This window comes from Mustelus asterias, unplaced genomic scaffold, assembly GCF_964213995.1.
Source record: "Mustelus asterias unplaced genomic scaffold, sMusAst1.hap1.1 HAP1_SCAFFOLD_3669, whole genome shotgun sequence".
In the NCBI taxonomy this organism is placed as follows: domain Eukaryota; kingdom Metazoa; phylum Chordata; class Chondrichthyes; order Carcharhiniformes; family Triakidae; genus Mustelus; species Mustelus asterias.
Window position 1 is genome coordinate 21,344 of NW_027593614.1, and position 7,978 is coordinate 29,321.

Consider the following 7,978-nt stretch of genomic DNA (forward strand, 5'->3'; position numbering starts at 1 on the left):
CAGTGATAGAGAGAGAGAGAGTCAGTGATAGAGAGAGAGAGTCAGTGACAGAGAGAGAGACAGTGATAGAGAGAGAGACAGTGATAGAGAGAGAGAGTCAGTGATAGAGAGAGAGAGAGAGACAGTAATAGAGAGAGAGAGAGAGACAGTAATAGAGAGATAGAGAGAGAGACAGTGATAGAGAGAGAGAGAGACAGTGATAGAGAGAGAGAGAGTCAGTGATAGAGAGAGAGAGTCAGTGATAGAGAGAGAGAGAGAGAGTCAGTGATAGAGAGAGAGAGAGTCAGTGATAGAGAGAGAGAGAGAGTCAGTGATAGAGAGAGAGAGAGTCAGTGATAGAGAGAGAGTCAGTGATAGAGAGAGAGAGAGACAGTCAGTGATAGAGAGAGAGAGACAGTGATAGAGAGAGAGAGAGAGACAGAGACAGTGATAGAGACAGAGAGAGACAGATAGAGAGAGAGACAGATAGAGAGAGAGAGATAGAGAGAGAGAGAGATAGCGACAGAGAGAGAGAGTGTGAAAGTGAGCTTGCAGTTTGGATGGGAGTTGGAGACTTACCTCAGTAGCTGCCGCCCTCTGCTGTGTGTGTGTATGTGTCAGGAGCAGCTGTCCAGCTAGCTGGCTGCACCCCCCTCCATCCCTGTGCAGTGTGACCCCAGATCTGTGTGTGTGTGTGTGTGTGTGTGTGTGAGCTCCCTGCCCTGAGCCCAGTGTGTGAGCGCTGTGAGACCCTCTTTTAATACCCACACCCGCCCGCTTCACACACCTCCAAATATGGATCTGTGTGTTTGTTTGTTGTGGAGATGCTGGCGTTGGACTGGGGTAAACACAGTAAGAAGTTTAACAACACCAGGTTAAAGTCCAACAGGTTTATTTGGTAGCAAATGCCACTCGCTTTCGGAGCGCTGCTCCTTCGCCAGATGGAGTGGAAATCTGCAGATTTCCTGTTGGACTTTAACCTGGTGTTGTTAAACTCTTACAGAGTTTGTTTGTTGTCACTGCCTTTGCCTCTCGACCAGTTTCTGTGTGTCTGTGTGGGGGGGGGGGGGGGGAGTGGGGGTCTCTGCTTTCTCTGCCTCTCTTTGTGTCCGCCCATTTCTCTCTGTCTCTGTCTCTCTCCCTCTCTCTCTCTATCTCTGTCACTCTCTTTCTCTGTCTCTATCCCTCTCTCTCTCTGTCCCTCTGTCTCGCTCTCTCTCTCTGTCTCTCTCTCTCTCTCTGCCTCTCTCTCTCTCTGTCTCTCTCTCTGTCTCTCTCTCTCTCTCTGCCTCTCTCTCTCTCTGTCTCTCTCTCTGTCTCTCTCTCTGTCTCTCTGATGCGCATCAATTGGACACGAGGCACAAAGCTTCGGTAAAAGAAGGCTTTTATTAACTAACAATGGAACAATCTCATTAGTGACAGACAGCATGGTTTTGTAAGAGGGAGGTCGTGCCTTACAAATTTGGTGGAGTTTTTTGAGGGAGTGACAAAAACGGTTGACGAAGGAAGGGCCGTGGATGTCGTCGATATGGATTTCAGTAAGGCATTTGACAAAATCCCACGTGGCAGGTTGGTTAAGAAGGTTAAGGCTCATGGGAGACAAGGAGAAGTGGCTCGATGGGTGGAGAACTGGCTTGGCCATAGGAGACAGAGGGTAGTGGTCGAAGGGTCTTTTTCCGGCTGGAGGTCTGTGACCAGTGGTGTTCCGCAGGGCTCTGTACTGGGACCTCTGCTATTTGTGATATATATGAATGATTTGGAAGAAGGTGTAACTGGTGTAATCAGCAAGTTTGCGGATGACACGAAGATGGCTGGACTTGCGGATAGCGAAGAGCATTGTCGGGCAATACAGCAGGATATAGATAGGCTGGAAAATTGGGCGGAGAGGTGGCAGATGGAATTTAATCCAGATGAATGCGAAGTGATGTATTTTGGAAGAAATAATGTCGGGAGGAGTTATACAATAAATGGCAGAGTCACCAGGAGTATAGAAACACAGAGGGACCTGGGTGTGCAAGTCCACAAATCCTTGAAGGTGGCAACACAGGTGGAGAAGGTGGTGAAGAAGGCATATGGTATGCTTGCCTTTATAGGACGGGGTATAGAGTATAAAAGCTGGAGTCTGATGATGCAGCTGTATAGAACGCTGGTTAGGCCACATTTGGAGTACTGCGTCCAGTTCTGGTCGCCGCACTACCAGAAGGACGTGGAGGCATTGGAGAGAGTGCAGAGAAGGTTTACCAGGATGTTGCCTGGTATGGAGGGTCTTAGCTATGAGGAGAGATTGGGTAAACTGGGGTTGTTCTCCCCGGAAAGACGGAGAATGAGGGGAGATCTAATAGAGGTGTACAAGATTATGAAGGGGATAGATAGGGTGAACGGTGGGAAGCTTTTTCCCAGGTCGGAGGTGACGATCACGAGGGGTCAGGGGCTCAAGGTGAGAGGGGCGAAGTATAACTCAGATCTGAGAGGGATGTTTTTTACACAGAGGGTGGTGGGGGCCTGGAATGCGCTGCCAAGTAGGGTGGTGGAGGCAGACACGCTGACATCGTTTAAGACTTACCTGGATAGTCACATGAGCAGCCTGGGAATGGAGGGATACAAACGATTGGTCTAGTTGGACCAAGGAACGGCACAGGCTTGGAGGGCCGAAGGGCCTGTTTCCTGTGCTGTACTGTTCTTTGTTTGTCCCTCTCTGTCTCTCTCTCTCTGTCTGTCTCTCTCTCTCTGTCTCTCTCTCTGTCTCTCTCCCTCTGTCTCTCTCTCTCTGTCTCTCTCTCTCTCTGTCTCTCTCTCTGTCTCTCTCTCTCTCTCTGTCTCCCTCTGTCTCACTGTCTCTCTCTCCCTCTGTCTCTCTCTCTCTCTGTCTCTCTCTCTCCCTTTGTATCTCTCTGTCTCTCTCTCTGTCTCTCTCTCTCTCGCTGTCTCTCTGTCTCCCTCTGTCTCACTGTCTCTCTCTCCCTCTGTCTCTCTCTCTCTCTCTGTCTCTCACTGTCTCTCTCTGTCTCTCTCTCTCTGTCTCTCTGTCTCTCTCTCTCTCTCTGTCTCTCTCTCTCTCTGTCTCTCTCTCTCCACTGTCTCTCTCCCTCTCTCTAACGCTCTGTCTCTCTCTCTGTTATTTTTATCTCAGTCTCTCATTCCCTCTGTGTGTATTATCGCTACTCTATCACACTCTGGATAAACACATCCTCCAAAACTGTCTTAATGTTCCAGTTGCTACTTCAAATCTCAGACACCCCTCCCCCACACTGTAACATCCTCCAGCCCCGACACAATTTCCCATCTTTGTAACCTCCTCCAGTCTCTACAGCCCTCCCTATCTCTGTATCCTCCTCCAGCCCCTACACCCCTCCCTATCTCTGTAACCTCCTCCAGCCCCTACACCCCTCCCTATCTCTGTAACCTCCTCCAGCCCCTACACTCCTCCCTACCTCTGTAAAATCCTCCAGCCCCGACACCACTCCCTATCTCTGCAAAATCCTCCAGCCCCTACACCCCTCCCTATCTCTGTAACCTCCTCCAGCCCCTACACCCTCCCTATCTCTGTAACCTCCTCCAGCCCCTACACCCCTCCCTATCTCTGTAACCTCCTCCAGCCCCCACACCCCCTCCCTATCCCTGTACCCTCCTCCAGCCCCTACACCCCTCCCTATCTCTGTAACCTCCTCCAGCCCCTACACCCCTCCCTATCTCTGTAACCTCCTCCAGCCCCTACACCCCTCCCTATCTCTGTAACCTCCTCCAGCCCCTACACCCCTCCCTATCTCTGTATCCTCCTCCAGCCCCTACACCCCTCCCTATCTCTGTAACCTCCTCCAGCCCCTACACCCCTCCCTATCTCTGTAACCTCCTCCAGCCCCTACACTCCTCCCTACCTCTGTAAAATCCTCCAGCCCCGACACCACTCCCTATCTCTGCAAAATCCTCCAGCCCCTACACCCCTCCCTATCTCTGTATCCTCCTCCAGCCCCGACAACCCTCCCTATTTCTGTAACCTCCTCCAGCTCCTACACCCCTCCATATCTCTGTAACATCCTCCAGCCCCTACACCCCTCCCTATCTCTGTAACCTCCTCCAGTCCCTACACCCCTCCCTATCTCTGCAAAATCCTCCAGCCCCTACACCCCTCCCTATCTCTGTAACCTCCTCCAGCCCCTACACCCCTCCCTATCTCTGTAACCTCCTCCAGCTCCTACACCCCTCCATATCTCTGTAACATCCTCCAGCCCCTACACCCCTCCCTATCTCTGCAACCTCCTCCAGTCCCTACACCCCTCCCTATCTCTGCAAAATCCTCCAGCCCCTACACCCCTCCCTATCTCTGTAACCTCCTCCAGCCCTTACACCCCTCCCTATCTCTATAACCTCCTCAGCCCCTACACCCTCCCCTATCTCTGTAACCTCCTCCAGCCCCTGCATCCCTTCCTATGTCTGTAACCTCCTTCAGCCCCTACACCCTCCCTATCGCTATAACCTCTTCCAGCTCCTACATCCCTCCCTATCTCTACAAAATCCTCCAGCCCCTACACCCCTCACTCTCTCTCTCTCTGCAACCCCCTCCAGCCCCTACACCTCTCCCTATTTCTGTAACCTCCTCCAGCCCCTACACCACTCCCTATCTCTGTAACCTCCTCCAGCCCCTACACCCCTCCCTATCTGTGTAACCTCCTCCAGCCCCTACACCCCTCCCTATCTCTGTAACCTCCTCCAGCCCCCACACCCCTCCCTATTTCTGTAACCTCCTCCAGCCCCTACAACCCTCCCTATCTTTAATCTCCTCCAGCTCCTACACCCCTCCCTATCTCTGTAACCTCCTCCAGCCCCTACAACCCTCCCTATCTTTAATCTCCTCCAGCTCCTACACCCCTCCCTATCTCTGTAACCTCCTCCAGCCCCTACAACCCTCCCTATCTTTAATCTCCACCAGCTCCTACATGTAGGCCAGACCGGGTAAGGACGGCAGATTTCCTTCCCTGAAGGACATTAGTGAACCAGATGAGGTTTTCCGACAATCGACAATGGTTTCATGGTCATCAACAGATCCTTAATTCCAGATATTTAATCACATCTTTTTACTATTTCCCGTGGTGGATTCGAACCTGTGTCGGACACAGATTGACAGACCCACAAAAGGAGAGACACAGAGCCACAGAGAGAGTGACCCTGCTGGTGGCTGGAGTATTCGCTCTGTGACAATATCACTTCGCACTGCGTCTCTTCATGGGCACATGACTTCATATCTCTCGATGACTCTTAGGGTCTTATCTTGTTCCAACAATGGTGAAGTATTTTACCAGTTTATTGTGTCGGATAGCAAGGAGTTATTGTGGAGAATCTCCCTCGCTCTCGAGGAGTGTGGAGAGTGTATCAGAACTCTTCCCTCGTTCTCAGAATGGTCTCTTGTTCTCGCACTCAGAGACAATGGGCTGTTTGAGAGCCTGGCTTCGACCAGCCTCACCCCAGAGACGCTCAGTGCCACCCCCTCATCTCCACCACCCCGACCACGTGTCACACAGAGAGAGCTTTACATCACATCAACAACTCTCACATTTACAGAGCCGTGCCAGTGTGCCACCTCCATCAATGAAGCATCGCTGTGCGTAAACCGGACACAAGAGACACAATCTCTTGGAATTCCTGCCGGATTGGATCCATTTCCATCCACTGCATGGCCGATCCAGGTCTCAACAAGGTGTGAGAGGACCCGGACTCAAACCCCCAACTCTAACCCCAACCCCAACTCTAACCCTAACCCCGAACCCAAACCCCCAACTCTAACCCCAACCCCAACTCTAACCCTAACCCCGAACCCAAACCCCCAACTCTAACCCCAACCCCAACTCTAACCCTAACCCCAACTCTAACCCCCAATTCTAACCCCGAACCCAAACCCCCAACTCTAACCCCAACACCAACTCTAACCCGAACCCCGAACCCAAACCCCCAACTCTAACCCCAACCCCAACTCTAACCCTAACCCCGAACCCAAACCCCCAACTCTAACCCCAACCCCAACTCTAACCCTAACCCCGAACCCAAACCCCCAACTCTAACCCTAACCCCAACTCTAACCCTAACCCCGAACCCAAACCCCCAACTCTAACCCTAACCCCAACTCTAACCCTAACCCCGAACCCAAACCCCCAACTCTAACCCTAACCCCAATTCTAACCCTAACCCCGAACCCAAACGCCAACTCTAACCCCAACCCCAACTCTAACCCTAACCCCAACTCTAACCCTAACCCCGAACCCAAACCTAACCCTAACCCCGAACCCCAAATCTAACCCTAACCATAACCCCATCTCTAACCCTAACCCCTAACCCAAACCCCAACCCTAACCCTAACCCTAACCCCAACCCCTAACCCTAACCCTAACCCTAACCCTAACCCCAACCCCAACTCTGACCCTAACCCCGAACCCAAAGCCCCAACTCTAACCCTAACCCCAACTCTAACCCTAACCCTAACCCTAACCCCAACCCCAACTCTAACCCTAACCCCGAACCCAAACCCCCAACTCTAACTCTAACCCCAACTCTAACCCTAACCCCAAACCCAAACCCCCAACTCTAACCCTAACCCCAACTCTAACCCTAACCCTAACCCTAACCCCAACCCCGAACCCAAACCCCCAACTCTAACCCCAACCCCAACTCTAACCCTAACCCCAAACCCAAACCCCCAACTCTAACCCCAACCCCAACTCTAACCCTAACCCCGAACCCAAACCTAACCCTAACCCTAACCCCAACCCCAAATCTAACTCTAACCCTAACCCCAACTCTAACCCTAACCCCGAACCCAAACCCCCAAATCTAACCCTAACCCCAATTCTAACCCTAACCCCAACTCTAACCCTAACCCCGAACCCAAACCTAACCCTAACCCTAACCCCAAATCTAACCCTAACCATAACCCCAACCCTAACCCTAACCCCTAACCCAAACCCCCAACTCTAACCCCAACCCCAACTCTAACCCTAACCCCGAACCCAAACCCCAACTCTAACCCCAACCCCAATTCTAACCCCAACCCCAATTCTAACCCTAACCCCAACTCTAACCCTAACCCCAATTCTAACCCCAACCCCAACTCTAACCCTAACCCCAAACCCAAACCTAACCCTAACCCCAAATCTAACCCTAACCATAACCCCAACTCTAACCCTAACCCCTAACCCGAACCCGAACCCTAACCCCTAACCCGAACCCTAACCCCTAACCCTAACTCTAACCCTAACCCCGAACCCAAACCTAACCCTAACCCTAACCCTAACCCCAACCCCAAATCTAACCCTAACCATAACCCCAACTCTAACCCTAACCCTAACCCGAACCCTAACCCCTAACCCTAACCCCTAACCCTAACCCTAACCCTAACCCTAACCCAAACCCCAAATCTAACCATAACCCCAGCTCTAACCCTAACCCTAACCCCTAACCCTAACCCTAACCCCTAACCCTAACCCCTAACCCTAACCCTAACCCCAACTCTAACCCTAACCCCAACCCCTAACCCTAACCCCAAATCTAACCCTAACCCCAACTCTAACCCTAACTCTAACCCCAACTCTAACCCTAACCCCTAACCCTAACCCGAACCCTAACCCCTAACCCTAACCCCTAACCCTAACCCCAAACCTAACCCGAACCCCAACCCTAACCCGAACCCTAACCCCTAACCCTAACCCCTAACCCTAACCCTAACCCCAACCCCAACCCAAACCCTAACCCCAACCTGAACCCTAACCCTCACCCTAACCTTAACACTCACCCTAACCCTCACCCTAACCCTAACCCCAACCCCAAATCTAACCCCAACCCTAACCCTCACCCTAACCCTCACCCTAACCTTAACACTCACCCTAACCCTCACCGTAACCCTCACCCTAACCTTAACCCTAACCCTCACCCTAACCATAATCCTAACCCTCACCCCAACCCCAAATCTAACCCCAACCTTAACTCTGACCCTAACCCTAACAACCCCAACCCC